Source organism: Larus michahellis, chromosome 8, assembly GCF_964199755.1.
Source record: "Larus michahellis chromosome 8, bLarMic1.1, whole genome shotgun sequence".
In the NCBI taxonomy this organism is placed as follows: Eukaryota; Metazoa; Chordata; class Aves; order Charadriiformes; family Laridae; genus Larus; species Larus michahellis.
In genome coordinates, this window is record NC_133903.1 from 11,501,321 (window position 1) to 11,521,631 (window position 20,311).

Below are 20,311 nucleotides of genomic sequence, written 5' to 3' on the forward strand. Positions count from 1 at the left end.
TTTCTCTTATTATTATAATGGTATCTCATCTGTGCTTTTGAGTGAGAACAGGTATGGCAGAAAGTCCAGGAATCGTCATTCTTCCCAATTTCAGCTTACAACAGTAATGCCCCTTCTCCTAACAAGCACACAGCAATCACAGATGTCAAGAACAGCTTGATGCAATATATTGGCACACTCCTAGGGAACGGTACCACCTGCCTTTTCATTCCTTCCAATGGGATTTTTATAACTTTGTTTTATTGTAACATTGTAGTTTCCTAGCAATATGCCAGGTAAAGAAAGATTCCACGCAGCATATGAGCCTTTGCTTCTGCTCTTTTACTTAAAGAGGATGTTTTTAACTGCTGAAAACCACCAGAAAGGCAGAAAGATGAGCAAAAGTGTTGTTGATGCCGTTATTGTTCAATGACTTGGAAAGGACAGCAGAGGGAGTTTTATCATCTTAAAGTGTATTCATGCTCTCTTTGTCCTTCTCCCTGATATGTACTTTAGATTAGCTTTTTGTAAGGGTGAAGAAATACTGAACAGAACAATTTTTTGAAGAATATAAATATTAAGAGATGTAGGTGCTGGAATATGGAAGAAAAAAACTACAACAATGAACAGACGAGCTTCTGTAATGTATGTGAAGTCTGCAAGTCAAGAGCACAGATTGCATTTTGAATAATGCATTTTGTATAGAAAGCGCTCTAAATAACTCAGCAGAGAACACAGTGTGTAAGTAAGACAATTAAGCAATTTTACTGATTAAGCTATGGTCTACCTCAAAATGAGAGTCATTATTTACAGCTGAGATTGAACACTGATAATATTTATGAAACAACACATTTAAAGAGGACTGGAAGAAACCCATTTCCTTGTAATACATGTAAAGAGTACATCAGCCTTTGGTATGAAATAAACAATAGGCCAAACCAATCTAACCTAGATAAATAAAATGCATTCACATTCAAGGATCCTACCATGTAAGTGGCCTAATTACATTTTACGAATCCCAGGGAAATAAAACAGGAGCTGCACTCAGCATCTTTAAAAGTTGTATTGTTTTTATTTACGATGCCTAAAATGATATTTCTAAACTATGAAGGCAGCTTCAGAATTTGCATTTTGAGGGAGCGTGGCCAGTTCAATCAAACAACAACTGAGCTGGGGCAGTACTTTAGAAAGACAATATTTCTGGCCTCCCAGAAACACAAGCCTCTTGTGACTGCAAAGTTGTGATTTGGAGTCAAAGGTGTCTTCTGCTCTTTTTCCTAAATCTATTCCTAGCAGAAAACAAAGCGCAGAGAGGTAAAGTCTCAGATATTTATTAATTTAAATGATAATCAGAAAGGGTAAATTGATGGTCTCTTCCAGAGTCTAGCCAAAGTAGGGAAATAGCAAGACAAAACAGCAAGGCAAACCCAATGAATTCTTAATGAGACGGAGACAACGGGTGTCTTCGTCTTATCACTTTAGATGATGAAAGACAAGCTGAAGACAAGTTAGAAAAAAAGCTTAAGCTATTGTATCAGTCAGTACTAAGTATCTGCTGAGCTTAACGGTTTAAAAACCATGACATGATATTTAACTGTAGTATTATATGATTACATGCCAATAGCCAGGCACATTAGTACACCACTTCTATTGACATATCTTTAAATAGAGAAGATGGAGCATTGAACAATTCATATACAACATGAAATTATGAAATAAAATAATGAATGTTTGCTTTTCAAATTATATTTTTCATAATTTGCTGGACTTCTTCCATTCCCTATTTTTTTTGTTGTCCAAGCTAACTCAGTTTTGGAGATCTTGTTATTTTGATTTAAAAATTCTTCTTTTTTTGACCGATAAATCTTTGAAACAAAAAAATTCCAATAGCTTCTCTAATCAGGATACCAGAAGGAAATATGAAATTCACAGAATACTGAGATTTACAGAGAGAGCAGTACATTTTCAGAAAATGTAAACTAGCAGATGCCAGACTAACATTTAACCTTTCCATGATTTCACACAGTGGCGAAGACTAGAAATAAACTAGTGAAAACAAACTATCTTGAAATGTGTTAGAACACCTGCCTTGGGACTCTTCCCAATCTACAATTGTGGTTCTGAGATTAATTAACTTGGAAGTACAGCCCCAGATATAGGAGTTCTTCTGGATACCTTTTGTCCTATTCTGCAAATCCAGAATAGCCAGTCTATATGGCCAAAAGAAGAAGGATCGTTTCTGCTGAGAAATTACTGCTTCCTTCCTCCTGTGGCTGGTGGAGGAGCATAGTGGAAGGATAAGATGCATATCCACAGTTTCCCTGTGGCCTACGGATTACAGCCTACCTCTAAAAGGTTGTTGACAGAAAACTTTAAGTTATAATTACAATCAGGTTGGCAAAACATTGATGGGCTTTGCTGGCAATAGCACTTCACCCAAAACATCTGTTTGCATTATCATAAATTTCACTGGAATTAAGAAAATAATATTCTCAGTATCAGAAGAAGGCTGAGTCCCTCTTCCTTTTTTTTTCCAGATTTTTATTTGATGTCATATATTAGTAAATATTTAATAGTCATGTGTTAATAGCTATTTTAAACATGTCTCTGCCAAGGAGCAGTACAGGAATTTTCAGTACAGCAAGCTGCTTCTTATACAATCACAGAATCATAGAATGGTTCGGGTTGGACGGGACCTTTAAGTGTCATGTAGTTCCAGGCCCCCTGCTGTGGGTAGGGACATCTTTCATTCTTGGTGGGGGGACACTCTTGAAATACAAAAAATGCATTCCAGTGGAAGTATTTACTTAAACACTCCTTGAATAAAGAATGTAAATCCTTTTAGCTGGCTCACAATTTAGAAGACTTCAAAAGGTACCCTTTGAAGTTTAGAAAAGACCTTTGAAGTGGCTGAATATGCAAAAAAGAAATTAGAGTGTTTAGCACAAAATACTGAACTTCATTAAGTGTTTTTGTCAATTAGAAAATACAGCAGTTTTTGCATAGCAAAAGAAGAAAATTAGGGTATCCTGTTAAGGAAGACTTTAGATATCTCCTGACAGAGCCTCTAAAGTTACCTAAGGGCTACAAACTAACACACAGCCCCATTAGGAATACACAGACTGGACACAACACTTCCCTTCGGAGATGCACCTGGCTATCAGATTAGGATAATAGTTCATGTCGTTACTAGCCAATTTGGTACGTGCTCCTGCCCACAGGACAGAGCTGCAGCTTTCTAGTGTCCTGTGGAGTTCCCTTACCTGCATGTGTTTAGATAGGGCAGCATCTGAATCTGACTCAAAGAGTTTGAGCTATGAACTGTACCTATGGTCATGCTCTGATAAATCTGAAAGCCCGTACTGATTTCACTTTCGTTAACTCCCTCTTTAGGCAGATGTACTTGGAGATGCATTTTTTGCATTTCATTAAACCTATCTTTTCTCTCTTTTGTAAATAAACACCAGTAGGCTTAAAGGTTCCTTATACTTCAGGTTTCAACTAATGGACTTAGTGAAGGAGCGCTGATAGCATCTAAGATGGAAACAGTGTACTGCCAGGGAACAGATACAAAGATAATAGGAGTAAACTTCTCAAAGAGTAAACATGGGGACGACTACTGGGATGAAGTCTGTGCACAAAGATGAACCATCTCCATATGCATGGTTAGCAAACCCATTGTAAGCTCTCACCCTGCCTGATAGAGGCGAAGCTAAATGTTGAACAATTTCAAGCTCAAGCCCTAATAAATCAGCATGTAGTAAACAGTACATCTCTTGCAGGGGGCAGATACCAAGAAGGTCCTTTCTTTTCTTGCTTATTCAGTTGTGATAATGCACTATGGGGGAAGAGTCAGAACTCTCTTCCTACAAGAAACCTTTAAAACAGAATGCAATTTACATTTACAGTTTCTGTCTATAACTCATTGGTAGCTATGAATACAGGAGTAGCTGGTAAATATTGTTATTTTGAACTGGAAACTTTCCCAACCTGTGTTTCTGTCTGCTTTATCAAAGCACTGAAGTTATATGCTTGGGGTGATTTGGTCTGCTGATTTTACAGCTTCTAATTCTTTCTCCCTTAAGTAAGACAGGGTAACTAAATGAGATCCATTTTCTGATGAAACTGCTTCCATCAGAAAAAGAAGAGAGATAAGAATGCTGTTATTGTTGATCTCTACATTGTATTGCTGTAGCACCTACATAATGATGATCAGGAGCTGTCACACTGAATACCATCTAGGCATAAGAAAGAAGCAACAGATGGATTCAGGAAACAAATGGGGAGTCCAACATAACAGTAAGACAATATTTGGTGAAAAGAAAAAGAGAGGTCAAAGCATACCAGCTGCATAATCACTCAAAATTTTCTGTCATCATATGGGAAAAAAGGCTTTAGGAAGGGATATGAAGGCAGACAACAATTAGCTCTGCGAAAGCTGATAGGAAGCTCGTGCTAAGCGTTAAGATCTGTGTTTGAAAATATAACAGATGAGTTATCAAGCTGATGTTACTGGTACAGGAGAGGTTGGGGGCTGATGTATTAAGAACATCAGGGCTGACAGGTGAGACAAGGATATGGCATAAAAATTATGTGATACATGTTGGAACATTTTAAGGTTTTTCCCAGGTGGGATCCCTTGATATATAAAGAAAAAAGTATCAAACATCAGTTCTAAAAGGAGGAAAACAACAACACAGACATGAAGAATCACTTGGTCTAGCATTGCAATAGGTAAAGTGCCCCTGATAAAATGAATACTGATCCTTCTTACATATATTATATAAATTAAGAGTTATAGGGCCAGAATCTCAGTTAATGTAAACTGTTTCAACTCCAGTGACTTCATACGTTACACGCTAATGGAGCAAAGACGACTTACACTCGCTGAAGACCTCACCCGCATTGTTCAAACTTTTTGGAGGAGTCAGAAATGGAAACACTCAGCATCTGAATTTGCCCAGTGGCATTTAGATCTTTCCAGGCACTTGGATCACAGACAATACTATTTGAAGGACATAGATGATACGTTTTCAGTAATTGCCATCTTAATTTCAATCTGCCTCTCTCCGTTTAGTTATTTTTTATTGCTGCTTCCTCCTCCTGTCATTCCCACCCTCAGCCTTGGGGACCTTTATTTTTCTCTTCTTGGCTGGACCCCTTTAATAAGGCCATGCCTTGTTATTTTATAACTTCTGAAGTGATCCCCTGTGTTTGGGAACGTCTACTCTCCAAATCTGACTGCATCTTATGAAGGCAAAATATGAAAGTATTTTGACAGGATTTGTTATGAAGAAGGTGAAGACATGCAATTGAACTGGTGATCATTTGATCGCCTGAAAAGTAGGCATTTCTCATGTCACCCGATTAACCAGAGTAGATTTTCTGTGGAAAAATTAGCCCATTTACCCTTCCAATCCTGTTGATTTTTATAAGTTTTTGCTTGCAGATATCTTGATTCTTAAGAAATATCAGATATAACTCTTCATATTATTCAACATTTGGAATATTATACGAAGTTAGAGTCATGTCCTACTTGCATTTAAGTTACTAGCAGTTATGTCATTGACTTTAATAAATGCACTATCAGGTCCTGGTATATTAGTTTTGGTCGACCTATATGTACTTTTGTGTAAATGTACACAATACATAACAGCTTCACTGAAATTGCTTTACTTTTCATACAGCCAAATTATATATCTCTGACTGCTCAGTCTCTCCAATTTTCAAGTCAGCTATATCTACTTTTTGACTTTCTAAGTTTGCTGAATCATTGCAATGTGTGAGTCATGCTCTGCATTATTGTATTATATTGCCAGATTTGAGAAAAGAAAAATAACACCATTTATCATAAACAAAGATTTAAAAATTTATCGTATACAAGCAATGATTATGTATTCTCAATAATATTGCTTTATATCAGAAACTGTCACAAAAAGATTTGCCTGATTATAATAAAAAAGTTTAAACTCTAACAAAATAATTGATACATTTTTAGGCATTAATCCACCATTTATCTTTACCACATCTTAGACAGGAGCATTTGAGATCCCATGTACTTTACGAGGAAGTGAGGTTGAGACTTGGTATCCTAGGGCACATCTTTTCCACCTCTTATAGTGCTATATATGCTTAAGGTCAGCGACTGCCTGAATGTAGTAAGGGAAGCAAGCGTTACTTTGTCTACAAGCCCAAAAAGTTGAGAGTATTTTACACAATTGTTGTACCTAAAATATGCCATTTCCTTGAGACAGGACAGAAAAACCAACACTTAAGGGAGAAAAGGGGAACTTAAAAAACTTATTACACACTGGATGGTTCCCATGCCTCTAATTCTTTCCTTTTTGACTTTGGTTTCAATTGCTTATTACTTTTTGGAATTTTAACTATTCAGGCTGGTACATAAATCTGATATAAATCAAGCCAGTTCTCCAATTCATGTTAGAGCCATACCGACTTTTGTTCAATGTGAAAATTCCACTGAAGAAATATATTCATCCATTTCTAAGAAAGAGGTGTAGGAGAATCAGACTGCTTGTCTCCTTAAGAAGATCCAGTATCTTAAACAGAGATTTTTACATTTTAGGAGGAACACTAGCTTACGTCAGATCTATCAGCCCCACTCGCGTTACTCAGCAAAATTTTCCCAGACATCAGCACTATTAATCTGTACAATCTCTGCAAAACCCCTCCGCCAGGACCGTGCTGTGCCACCCGCGCAGGGGTGGTGGCTGAGCTCTCCCTTCCCAGCAGGTAAAGCACCAGCCATTCCACAGTACTCACCCTCCCTAAAGGCAGACGCGGACTTTTCCACCGTGATTTCACTTTCTAGTCTTTAATGGTCTGCTGCATTTCTCAAGCATTATGTATAACACAAGAGGGATGTAAAGGACCCTACTTAACGAGATCCTTCAGGAACAAGAGAAAAAGAGCATTTGCTTTCCTCCCAGCAGTCAGACAGGCCAAACTCAGACTTACTGGGACAACGCAGCACTGAACAGGTTAACAGGTTCCTTCCTCCTCTCCCAGATTCTCTGCTATTTAATTAGTAGATATATTTTACCCCACTTTCACCTGAAAAGCTGAATGAACTGCCAGCACTAGGAAGACATAGAAAATACAACATGTGATTGTGTGATTAAAGATTATCTTTTAACGTATTCATACTAACTGGATAAAAGGCACTTCTTAATTTCTGCATGCTTAGTTTTGCAACCTTAATAATCTTTTAACATCTTTGCCTGTAGCCTTTTCTGAAGCAAAAATGTCTCATTAAGTGATAATTATCGAAGCGAAGATAGTATTTTAAACATTTATAAGGTAAGCCATCCTATACTTGTTGGTCACAGTCAGTGCATCCTTATTATGCCTAAACCAGCTTGATATTTATGCTATTACTAAACTGTTCTTGCCTTTTCGCCAATAGACAACCAAGGTTATTATAAGCCAGAAGAATGTTTTCAGCCTTACACTTCTAAGAAGCATTTCCAAGAAAGACATTTAGTCATAGCCTTGTGTGCAGCCCAAAGTGACAGTTGTAACAGAAATACTAATATGAGCAAGCTTCTCAGACTTTGACTAATTGCTGGCTGCTGACTGCTCAGTTTGTGAAGTCTGAGCTGCGCTACAAACATACATACAGCTCTGCAGAAATATGAATCAGAGCAAGAGCAGTTAGTTAAAAAATAATCAGAAGCTGTTAAAAATAAACTACGTGATATTTTTTGAACTTAATTGTCCAAAATTATGCATCTTCAGTCTTTGCCCTGTATTTAGTCACTCTTAGAACCAAACATGCATCAATTTTCTTTGTGAAAACAGGCATTTGTGTCTAGAGTCTTGATTTGCACGTGTTGGTTAAGGTTTGTATGCGGAAAACAGTAAATGGCATGTGAACACTTCTGGGTATAGGCTGTGATTTTTAGCTACTATTGAGATTCATAAATGACTGAAGTTGGACATAAGACATGATAAACAGCCCAGAACTAAATACCAAGATATCCATGAAAAAATATGCTACTAGACTGGAAAAAAGAGAGGATAAGGAAACAAGGAATCCGTGTGACAAGAAAATGGAACACCTCACCAGCTAAAACAAAGTTAAAGACTTTAAATTGTTAAAGTTAAAATGGCACGGTTGCAGCTGAACCCTTTGCTACTAGACAGAAAAATAATATTAACAAGGGCCTTACCAGACATTTCTCATAAGTTTTCTCTGTAGTTTAGGGAAACTCTTTGAGGAGTACTGACTAACATAAGGTATAGTCGGGATGCTCGAGGGCAGGGCTGCCACTCAGACAGACTTAGGATTGGGCTGGAGGACTGGAGCAGAGAGAACCTCAGGAAATGCAGCAAGGACACATGTGAAGTCTTGCACCTTCAGACAAGCCTCCCACAAAGTTCTGCTGGAAAGGATCCAGGGGTGCTGGTGGACAGGAGGCTGAGTCTCCGTGTGTGCCCTTGCCACAGCAAAGGCCCACAGTACCCCCAGTCTGTATCAACAGGAGCATCACCAGTGGATGGAGGGGAACGTTTTGTCTCCTTTAGTCAGCACTTGTCAGACCACAGCTAGAACAGCGCCCACCTCACAGGCCAAACTCTCTGCATTATGGGAAACAAATCTGTTATTCCCAGAACAAAAAAAATAAAACAAACCAGAAAGCTTGAAAGCTGCAAAATATGAAAGTGTTATTTGAGACGTGAACATTAATCCCTCAAGGTATTTTCCTACTTCATCCTCCTTTCCCCTACTTTTCCTCAGACTTTCAGCTGTTTTATGAAAAGGATGAAAAAAAATCTTAAAAGTTCTATTTCAGACCGAAAACTCCTTTCTTTCTCATTGCCCCAGGATATATTTGATTCCAATAAGCTACATGAAAAATCTATTTGGGATTTTCTGATACTCTCTCTGTCCTGACCTATTATTGTACCCTCTTTCAACACTTTGTGAGAACAGCAATGTAATAAGTGGATATTCAGAGGCTCCCTGCATACATGGAGCTCAGACGCAGCTGCTAACCAGCAAAATTCAGGTTATTGCTCACATTGAGAGGTGTGGGGGTTTTTTTGGTTGTTTTTTTTTTTTTGTTTGGGTTTTTTTTTTTGGTTTAGTTATATAAGGAGTATTCATAGGAGGATAAAAAATGCTCAACAAACATTAAGTAAACCTTCAAGACTTCAAGCTTCATAGATAGCTGTCTTGTCTGACAGGGAGGGATAGAACAGACTTGGTCAGAAATTCTCAACCTGTTAAATTGGAACTTGGCAAATCATCACAACTGTTTCAACTCATCTTCCAATTTAAATTGAAAGTTTAAATTTAAATTGCATTTCCCCGCATTAGGAAGAGCATGGCCCGGAGGTTGTTATTCTCCTCTACTTGGCACTGGTGAGGCCACATCTGGAGCGCTGTGTCCAGTTCTGGGCCCGCCAGCACAGCAGACACGGACACCCTGGAGTGAGTCCAGCAAAGGGTCATGAAGATGATTAAGGGGCAATAAACAGGCAACAGCAGAGCTGGGAACTAAATGCTGGTCCGTCTACCAAGATACACGTTTCAGCATTCATACACTTTAAGACTGCAGTCTATGTTTGGATGTAAAGAACTTGTTTTTTTTTTAATGCAGCCTCTTCCTAAACTGTACTAGCCGTAGCACTTCTGAGATTTGAAATTGCTGATAAACAGGGAATATATCCATGACTAGCAGGTTTTCCAGCTACCTGCATTCTTGTCCCAAGGCTTGTGCTAGCTCTTGGAGGGGGATCTTGTCGTTAATTCTTTTGGCGTTTCTCCTCACAGTATTATTTCCACAGTGCTTCTTCCTAACTGAAGGTCAGGAGTTAGTTTCATTATCTTGCAAAAGTGTTTGTCCTCAAACAAATACTCCTTGCCACCATCTCTAGTTATCTTGAATAAAGATACATGAAGTTGGCATGAGAGTGTAAGGAAGGAGTAAAGTAATAAATAATAGAGCATAAAATAAATATATTTGAGCACTGCAGTATGCAATGGGTCTGGGAGAATTTATTGCATTTTTGCTCTCTCAAAAAAATGCAGTTTTCTGAAAATAGCTGGGTGGCTACAGTCATCTGATTTTTCTGTGTGTTTCCAAATTAACAAATACAAGTTTTGTGTCACTTGATATAAAAAATTAAAAGCTCAGCTTAACAATGCCTATATGTATATTGAAAATGACTTTTCTAGTTCATTCTCTTTTTTAGAATCTTCAAAATTAAAAAAAAAAAGTGAAAAAAATATTTACTGTCAAAAGATCAACATTTGGAATGAAATTGCTTTGTGTATGGATAAAACCCTTTCACTGCGTTCAGTTCTCCTAGCTAAGCACTAGTCTCTCTGTTGTTCCATGTTCTTTTTTTTTGTAATTTCATATTTTTTTCATGTTTATTTGAAGTCTTTGTAAGGCTAAATACTAGAGAAGTCTTCATTAACATCTTGCTTATTGTAGATCAGCTCATTCAGTTATTGTCATATACATAAAAATGTATTTACACGTATACGTATACACACACCCATTCACACAAAGCCTTTCTAGATATACTTTTGGGGAAATAATACATTCAATTAAGTTTTAACTCCTTTCAATATTCTTTGTATTTTCATAGGGATTTGAAATGTTTTGTTTTTAAAAAACCTCTTTGAACTCATGCAAGGGGATTAGCCTTTTAAATTGAAATCACAGATTAGGTGCATGTGAATTAATTAGCTATGGAGAACCTTTCAAAGGGAATTAATTCCTTTGTGACAGAAATCAAACATCTCCTTTACAACAAGTTGTTTTTTTTTACTTCTTCATATTGTTTTTCTCTTTTTGGCTCTTGCAACTACTCAAGTATGACTTTTCCTACTTAACCCGCCCCACTGGGGCAGAAAAGTAATTTGCAGGGAGACTTGACAATTTATTACACTGCACCAATACAAGCTCTTGCTTACAAAGATGCTACATGAAAAAATCCCACAATTTTGAACTTAAAAACCAGAGAGCCTAAATTGGATAGTCAGGACCAGCTTAGATCATGGTCATTGTGCAAAAATATGGCTATATATACGCAGATTTTAGGCTATATTTTGAAGGAAACACTGGGGCACTTTGGAACACCCCTTACTCCTAGAATTTGAAATAAAGATGAATTTCTTATGAATTAAATTACAAAACAGTTATTTTATTATCAAGTATTCAGTGCCCAGTATATTATCACTTGGAACGTGAAGTATTGCAGGTAAAGGCAGTCACAGAATGTGCAGGCACCAACTCCTAAGAATTTAATTATTAACAAGCTTAATCTGTAACACACACCTCTCAAAAACCTTATTTCTTTTCTCTAAAAACACCAAGTTTTGCTTCCACTGAGAACAGTACCTTAGGTACATGTTCTACTTCGTTTCTTTCTTCCTCAACAGCCCAGAGAGGTTCACTGATCAGTGTGTAAGCCTTTTTGCCTTCCATGTGCTTTCTAATCCATTCCACAGTTCCAATTACGTTTTGGAGACCATCAAGAAAGCAGTCTATCTAGACTGTGACAAACAGGTCAGGATAAGTAATACTAATTTACATTAAAATACACATAAGTATTTGAAATTATTTTTGACTAATGTCTCATGTCCACAAATATTATTCTTATTTTTTATTATTCATTTAGATATAAAATATTAATGGACTTCTATTCACAAGCTAGCTTTACTCTGAGCATCTCTTCTCAGGTAAAGGATGACAGTGAGGAAAAAATGTCCATTCTAATTTATTAAGCCTGATGTGGTTTATAGTTTAAAACGAGAACTTTTAAACTCAATAGAGACTGAGGTTTCAGGATCCATGATCTCTGCTAAGCTATCAGCCCAGTAAAAGACTGACTTTACTTCCAGTATTTCCATGTTGCTGCTTCTTTAAATCCACTATCAGTCCCCTGATCTTTCCTGAGCAGGACATTGGTGACCTCACCCTAATATTAACAGAATACCGTTTGAGACAGTGAGCTATCTCACCAGAGTTGGATAAGCAGGAGCTAAATCTTCGCTGCAGAAGGCAAAGGTGTCCCCATGGGCACACTCTTCCAGCTGGGCTAATTTAGCTTTCTCAGCAGGGTGCAAAATGTGAGTGTAAGGCAGGTCTGTCATGACCAGTGCCCAAGCTCTTACACTGAGCGTAGGATCCTGACATGATAATGCACCGGGCAGGGTTGACAGAGTAGAGCAGGGCTTGAGAGCAGCCCTGAAGAAAAGGACTTGAGGGTGCTGGTGGATGAGAGGCTCAACATGAGCCGTCAGTGTGCACTAGCAGCCCAGAAAGCCAATCGTATCCTGAGCTGCATCAGGAGAAGCATGGCCAGCAGGTTGAGGGAGGTGATTCTCCCCCTCTACTCCACTCTTGTGAGACCCCACCTGGAGTACTGCATCCAATTCTGGAGCCCCTACTACAAGAAAGATATGGACGTGCTGGAATGTATCCAGAGAAGGTCCGTGAGGATAATCAGAGGGCTGGAGCACCTCTCCTATGAGGACAGACTGAGGGAGTTGGGGTTGTTCAGTCTGGAGAAGAGAAGGCTCCGAGGAGACCTTATAGTGGCCTACCAGTATCTCAAGGGGGCCTACAAGAAAGCTGGTGAGGGACTTTTTAGGATGTCAGGTAATGGTAGAACTAGAGGGAAGGGATTAAAACTAGAGATGGGACGATTCAGACTGGACATTAGGAAGAAGTTCTTCATCATGAGGGTGGTGAGGCACTGGAACAGGTTGCCCAGGGAGGTGGTGGAAGCCCCATCCCTGGAAGTTTTTAAGGCCAGGCTGGATGGGGCTCTGAGCAACCTGATCTAGGGGGAGATGTCCCTGCCCATGGCAGGGGGGTTGGAAATCGATGATCTTTAAGGTTCCCTTCCAACTCTAACCATTCTATGATTCTATGATTCTATGTTAAAAATATGTGAATCCTTCCTACAAAATCCCACAGGAGGAATGAAAACTTGCATCAGGTCACAAAGCTCTTTGGAAAGACAAGTATGATAACATTTCAAAAAATCCTTCAAGTCAAATGCAAAATTTACATTCCAAGTACGGTAAAATAAAAGGGAATTGCTTGTTGAGTTTACCAGATAAAAAGAACTGTTAAAAAAGATGACACAGAATTATTACCAAAGTTACAATTCAATTTGGAGCATAAGTAAAAATAATCTGACCTGCTTTCTTTTAGCCCTGTTTTTGTAAGTCTGCTTATTCTAAGAGGTTCCTGGTTTGAAAGAAATCCCTATTTTGACACTTTATCCTAGACTAATGTTACTTTGCCAGTCAGTCGTATTGTTTCTATGACATGCTATGATAAAATGTGTTTGGAACACATGAATTTTTAAAATAGAGTAGGCAAACATCTCCCAAAGCTAGACCCCTTCAAATTCTGAGGAATCTTGAATGCCACGCAACTTGACTTTTTCTGAGAGGTATGACTTATGCCGAGGTTGCTGACATGGGATTTAGAAGTCTTATGTTTGATTCATGGCATAGATACAGATCCCAGATATGGTTCAGTTAGAAGTTATTTAACATCCTCAGTCTCGGTGTCCTATCTGATGAAAGGGAACAATCACACAAGCAAGTTTAAAAACTCCACTGAATATAGTGCAGCACTGAGATAAGTGAGGACGCAAATCAGATAGCTCCCTAGATAGTTTTGTGTTGATTTGGTAGCATTCCTTTTAAGCTAAGTAGACAAATATTTCAAAATCTGATCTTGTACAGGAAAGGAAGCTCTAAACTGCCTTGGTAATGGTCTTTTGTACTGAAAGCATTTCTAACCTGTCTCATGGATAATTTGCCTTAGTGTAGTAGAAACATTTCAGACAGTGCTCCATATTATAATAGGGTAATAGAGACAAGTTTTTTTCTTAAGTGAAAGCAGCAGCCAGCCTCCAGGAAGTGGTGAAAGACCCATGACTGCACAATAAACTAGCTTTAAAATAGAGAGGGAACAGCTATGTAGCCTTGAACAGGCAAGAGTTGAGTGAAAATACAAGAATTTCTTATTAGCCAAATTAATATTGTGCAGAGCAAGGTGATTAAATTAATTTTAATTGTGTAAAGCAATGCTTTTCCACAGTGGAAGAATTCCATAGATAGCTGAAGCATCGCTTTAAGGACAGCTGATGACAAGAACACCACCACTCTCAGTGGATCCCTATTTATTAAAAAGTCAAATAAAAATGTGAAGCAGAAGAAGGAAGCATAGAAAAGTTATGGCATTTAGAAAAAAAGAAAACTGAGATATTCAGGAAAAGTTGGTGCGCTGCTTAATTCAGGGACAGTGAATTAACTCATGCTCATAACAAGAGAAGATGTTTAAAGAAGGAACGGATAAAATAGGACTATACGCATACAGGGATAAAAGTAAAAGGGAAATTAAGAAACAATGATGATGGACCCAGTGACCTTTGCTATTCTAGTAATTACAGTTATTACGTTCCTAAGTTATGCAATTCTCTCATGGTTGTGGCATGTATTCTATGAATAGGACCCTTAGTGTTAAAGTAAATCAGGACTTGCGCTATTTTTGGTTCTAAGCTAATAATTAAACAAACTAAAAAAAACACCCCAACACTCTACATTCAAATCCTTCCCCCATGCTTGAATAATAGAATGAAATACAAGCTGCCAAAAATGGAGATATTCAGACATGAAGCTGCTACTTTGTGCTAAAATCTTCCCTACTTCAGCAGGAGGGTAAGTGATTCAGGCTGGGTATTTAAGAACATAATGTTGCCAAAGCCACGGTTTCAAAAATGAGTTAGGCCTCAGAAAACCCACAGAACCCCACTAGATCAATTTAAAATACGGAATTTTTAAAAAGCATATATTTTGGCAGTTTTTTTTTTTCTTTTTAGATTTTTAAACTTTAGGATATACTTCTGTAAAACTTTCAGTCTTTTCTGTATAAGTAAGGTCTGAGCATCCATGCTACTGATCCCTCCCGTCCCTTCCTCCTCTGTAAATGAGTTTCTTCCAGAAAAGAGCTAGGATTCTGACATAAGTACAATTTCAGAAATCGAAGCTTTAGACTTCAGATTTTTAAAGACATTTAGGCACCTAAGTATGAAGCCGAAATTCTAGTGTGATTTTCTGCCTCTTTAGGCACTTGGATATTTTTTAAAATCTGTCCCCAATGCCTGTTTACTCATATCAGGGATGCTACAGCTACAGTGTAAAAGACAAGGGCATATTAGACCAAACAAAATAAATCTGGATACAAAAGTGTGAACAAAGCCAGGTGGTATCTGTATTCAGCAGAAGGTGAAAATACTAGGACAGTAATCTCTTTTCTTCTTAATTCCAGTCCAGTCAGTTGTTGGAAGCAATCCTTTTAGAAAGCCCACTGTGAAGAGGCTGCCAGCCTCTGTTGACAGAGTCAAGGTTTCTAACTCATGCTGAAGGGTTGCAGGGGGAGAGCAGAACCTATGGTACGCTCTGGGGAAGGACCAAGTCACCACGTAAAGGTCGTGAAGGGCTGGGAGGGGCATCACTCAGATGGGAGGAAGAAATTCAGATATTTTAGTTGAAGACAGGACAGATGAGCAGATGCGTCTTCTGCCCTGCTTGCTGCCTCTCTCTGCCCCACGCAGCAGAGAGCTGAAAACATTTTAGTACATCCATTTTACTCTTGACTGAACCACTTATTATTCTTTCTTGACATTGGTTAATGCATCAAAGTTAGGATCCTGGGATTATGTTAGATTACATAATAAAAAATTAATTTTAAATAACAATAAAGTTCATTAGTGATTTTAAGGTAGTAATTAATCTGTATCACAGTGCTGCAGCTCCTGCGGTGTTTCAGCCTTGAAGAAAGCCGTGGGTTTCCCATTGCGCCATTCCCACCTCAAACATATGGCAAGATGCCTGAGGCCAAGACTTTACTGGGAGCAGGAGTAACTGCCAAAGGAGCACTTTGTCTGAACAGTTACAAAAGCTGGGCTCTGCTGAGTCATGTGTAACACACAAACAACCTATTTTTCTCACTACGGAGTGTCTTTCTACTATTATTATATGTTCTTCCTGCTACATGAAATGGTTTTGAAATCAATGGTGCAGAAGCTCCATTCATTTCAATAGAAATGGGTAAAAGATTGAAAGTAGTATGTAGAGCGATATCTGCTCAAAACCACTGAAGGAAGATTATCCCATGAGATGAATCAGTAACTCCATTATGTTTTCAGGCCAAGTTCTTATTATACAGTTTCCTGTTATAACTGTAACACAGATTCTCACAGAGTAGATCCAAAGACTTTACTTCAACACAACTAACTGTTATTTTATATTTACTTTTACCAGTTATTTGCAAATGGAGCTCTGATTGCTACAGAAGCTCCCAGACCTGATTCCCCACCAATATCTTTCTCCCTTCCTATCAGCAAATACAGCACTTACTAAAAGCACAGCAGATGCTTTTTCTGTAGAAATTGGATTAGTTAGAGGAATTGACAGTCTGGAGAATTTCCATGTTGACAGAGCCTTTTAATTGCACATGAATGACAGGGTCTGTGGAACAGGGCCTGTGCATTTAGGTGGGTTGAGAGGTAGAGAGAAAACTGAACAAGCACTTCACATCTTCTGTTTCTATGCAGTTTAGAAGCACTTTGACTATTTCCAGACCCTGTATCACCCATACAGAGAACTTTTTTAGGCAGCAAGTTTAAAATGCAAACAATATGCCGTATTATTTTTATTACTATTACGCAAGATCCTACTGAAAGACAGCAAACTTTCCATTAATTTCAATTACACCTTTCCATTTACCATTTTGAAAGTCAGTATGCCATGGCTGACTGCACAGAAAGCAGAGTCTTGTACAGTCATAGAGGCTGGCAATTATATAATGTTACACATTAAACCAATTTCATCAAATACACAGAGTCTTTCAGGTGATAGAAAGATGCTAAGATAGTCCATGAGGTAGTCTGAAGCGTCAAAAAATGCAATTGTGAAAGCACATGCTCATCTGAAGTATCACATCTGATTTTGCAAAGTTCTACAGTAAATGTTATTGGAATATTGGTATGTGTTCCAAAACCCAGAAAGGTACAAATTCACCTCAGCTGGTAGTCATCTGACATAATATAATTCTTTATTGCTCTGGTTTATCTAGAAGGCGCAAAGCACTGCATTTCTGAGAATTCTGTTTTGAAATCAAGCAGTATATCAAAAATGACTGGAGAACGTTTAACATTTTTGGTAAAAGTTAAATGCAAATTGCACCACAATGACAATCTGCCTAGAAATTTCATGCCAACATGACATATACCAGCTATGATATTATTCTGCTTCCACTGTCACAAGAGATACCGTATAATATAATGCCATATTGACCGAGTCCTTAGTACAGCAGCATTTACAATGGGTGGCACTGTAAAATAAAAAGGCTGTAAACTTTATACCATGGCATTTTCAAATTGACAGAAGTGATGATTTAAAAGAACTGCTGCAAATATTACAGCTGCCCAAAGACATTCCAGGCAGTGAAACATTAACATTGGGAGATCGTTTATCTGGATAAAGCTTGACATTAACTTCTTTTGGCTGAAAAAATAAAAACTCTTGAGATGCTTTTCTGCAAAATGAGATCCAGATTTTCCAAACAGCTCAGCTTTTATCTAGACTTTCAAATAAATTAACCAGATACTAAGCACTCATTGAGAAAAATGTAGGCTGATAGCAAAACAAGACAAGATGCCTACCCTCAAATGATCTTTTAGTCTGCATTAGAAAAACTTAGAAAAAAAGCACAGAAGTAGAGATGGTCAGACCTTTATGAAAAAATATTTGTATTGACACTGAAATCTTTCCTAGTATTCCTTTTTTTCAACTCATATTGTTTCTCTGATTCATATTGGATTCAGATACAGTTTTTGATATGCCAGATGAACTGGACTATGCAGCTGCTAAATACTCTGGGATGAAGATTAGACTCTGATTTCTATTTTTGCAACAACCACCAAAGGAAAAAAAACAAAAAGCCATATAGGTTAACAAAAACTTACCATTTGTCATGAATGAGATTTTTCCATAATTTCTTATTTTAGCCAGCTTTGACTGCAGAACAGCAGGAGAGATGAAAGACAGGAGAGGAAAGGGTTAAAACAGAGGTAGCAGTTCTGCCAAGAACAGTGATCACACCCATGTTTGGGATAAGTAGGGTAATATTCCAATTATACCCATGCATTTTCCAACTGAACATTATATTGAGCGTGATGGGGTTTAGCTCATGTGCACACAGCGGGTATAATCCCATTCCAAAACTCACAGGTTACAGGAAATACCCATGACCCATAACTTCACAATGCAATACATTCTTCCCCGTCTTTTCCTTACTTCTATAGGACAGCTCTTGATTTCTTATCAAAGAAGCAGATAAAATAAACAGCTAAAGCCTTTTATCAATATATTCTGCTGTTCTGTAAGAGTGCGTTGGTAATAGTAGGAAAACAGCTGGGAATGTTCAACTCCTGTGAATGTGGATTTCATCAAGATTTCAGAATTGTTTTCCAGAAGATTTCTTAGCATTGTGTACTGCTCTGTGTGAGAGACATTTCAGGATAGAGCAGAGGTTTGAGAAGATGCAGATGTACTGAAGGGGTTTAGAAGCAACAAATCAAAACATTACAATAACTGTAGCACAGTGGTTCCTGTGCAACAAACAAATAATTAAAATGTTTAAGCCAGCATTTTCCAAACCACAGGAGCTGATTAGCTCCTTTTCTCTCCCTAGAGCTGGAAGAGGTCCAAGAAGGAGCAAGTGTATCACTTTCATTCTCTACACAGTAGCATCCTAATTGATATTTGGAGAGTGACAAAGAGGAACGGATTTATTTCAGGAATGGGCATAGGAGAAAAATACTTAGGGGAACTTCAATGTCTTTTCTTTGGGCATAGTGACCACATCACCATTCTTAGCTTAACGACGAACACGTCATGAAATCTGCTTCCTTGTTCTCTGCACCCCGTTCAAATAAGCAACCTCCTCTCTGCCGTAAAGCCTAGACAGAAGCTAACCCTGAGCTGCTGAGATGCATATAACTCGCAAGACTGGTTCAGCCAAAACACAAAATCCAGACCCAAAGTTCCAATCTCACAAGACTAAAAAAAGAGGAGGAAATAAGGTACATAAGTGTTGCTTGAAATGGCCAATTAATTTTAAAACGAAAATGCTTGAAATACCAATGCATTCACAGTTTGCTCTAGGAAATCAGTGATGTAATAGATTTTTTATTATTATCTGATGATAATATTTTATTTTCATCACTTACTATATTTACTGTATAGGACCCCTACAGGATTTAATATTATAGTTTGTTCTGCTACAGCAAGTGTTATCAAAAGATTTATTTCAAAATACTCTTCTACCATTTAAAGAATTTTAATAGTGCAGTAATTTCTGCAACATGACCTGATTTGGCCATGCAACTGAAACTCATAAGAGAAAAGCATAACCAGAGTTTGTTATATATAGCATGGTGACAGCTAAAATTTAACCAGAACTGACTTCGTTAGTTCTGGGTACATTTAAAAGAAGCTGGCCAACCAACAGGACATATATATTTATGCCCTTTTGAAGACTAGTTGGTGGTGTTATCTCGAATGTCTTCTACTCAAAAAAAGAAGCTTTTTCTGGGAGGAGATTAAAATGTTGCCACGCAATGATGAACAATTGAAATGATGGCATTTTTCCCAGAAAGTGGAATTATTTCAGGATTTGCCCAACCAAAGGACAAATAAATTATTTGCAAAATCTTTCTGAAAACTTCAATTTGATCAGAAATCTCAGGATTCTGTTTTTCCTTGGTAAATGACACATTTTAAAATGAGAAGCAAAGCTCTATTTGTCAAAATCTGAATGAGTGACTGCACTTAAAATGTTTAAAAAATGTGAAAATGTGGAGGCAATACAGCTAATGAACCATGCAAAAGCATTTGACAGATCTCAGTTACTTACTGCTGTTTCTTTTGAAGAAAAAACAGAGGTGTTGTCAGGACTCATATACTTGAATAATACTGGTATTTGTATAGATTCCCCTTTGCATTTCTCAAGCTGTGTTTTATTTTTAAATCTAATTTTATAGAAAAAAGGTTTTCATTATCAAATTTCTTGGGTTAATATTTAATTAGATACCGTGGAAGAAGTCACTGGATAGACATTACTTCATGTGACCAACTCATCCCATGCACTGTAGTATTATGCACTCATACTACCTTATGTAACTTGCATAATTACCTCCAGAATTGTGAGTTAAACATTAGAGCTTTTAAGAGATGTGTCAGTTTTCTTTAAAATTAAATTCT

The 20,311-nt window shown here is 37.7% G+C and overlaps 1 protein-coding gene across 4 annotated transcripts in view; it reads left to right on the plus strand.

Moving 5' to 3' along the window:
• SHISA9 (shisa family member 9) overlaps nt 1–20,311 on the plus strand; it is a 190,542-nt gene that overhangs the window by 101,819 nt on the left and 68,412 nt on the right. The gene's annotated exons all lie outside the window — the stretch shown is intronic.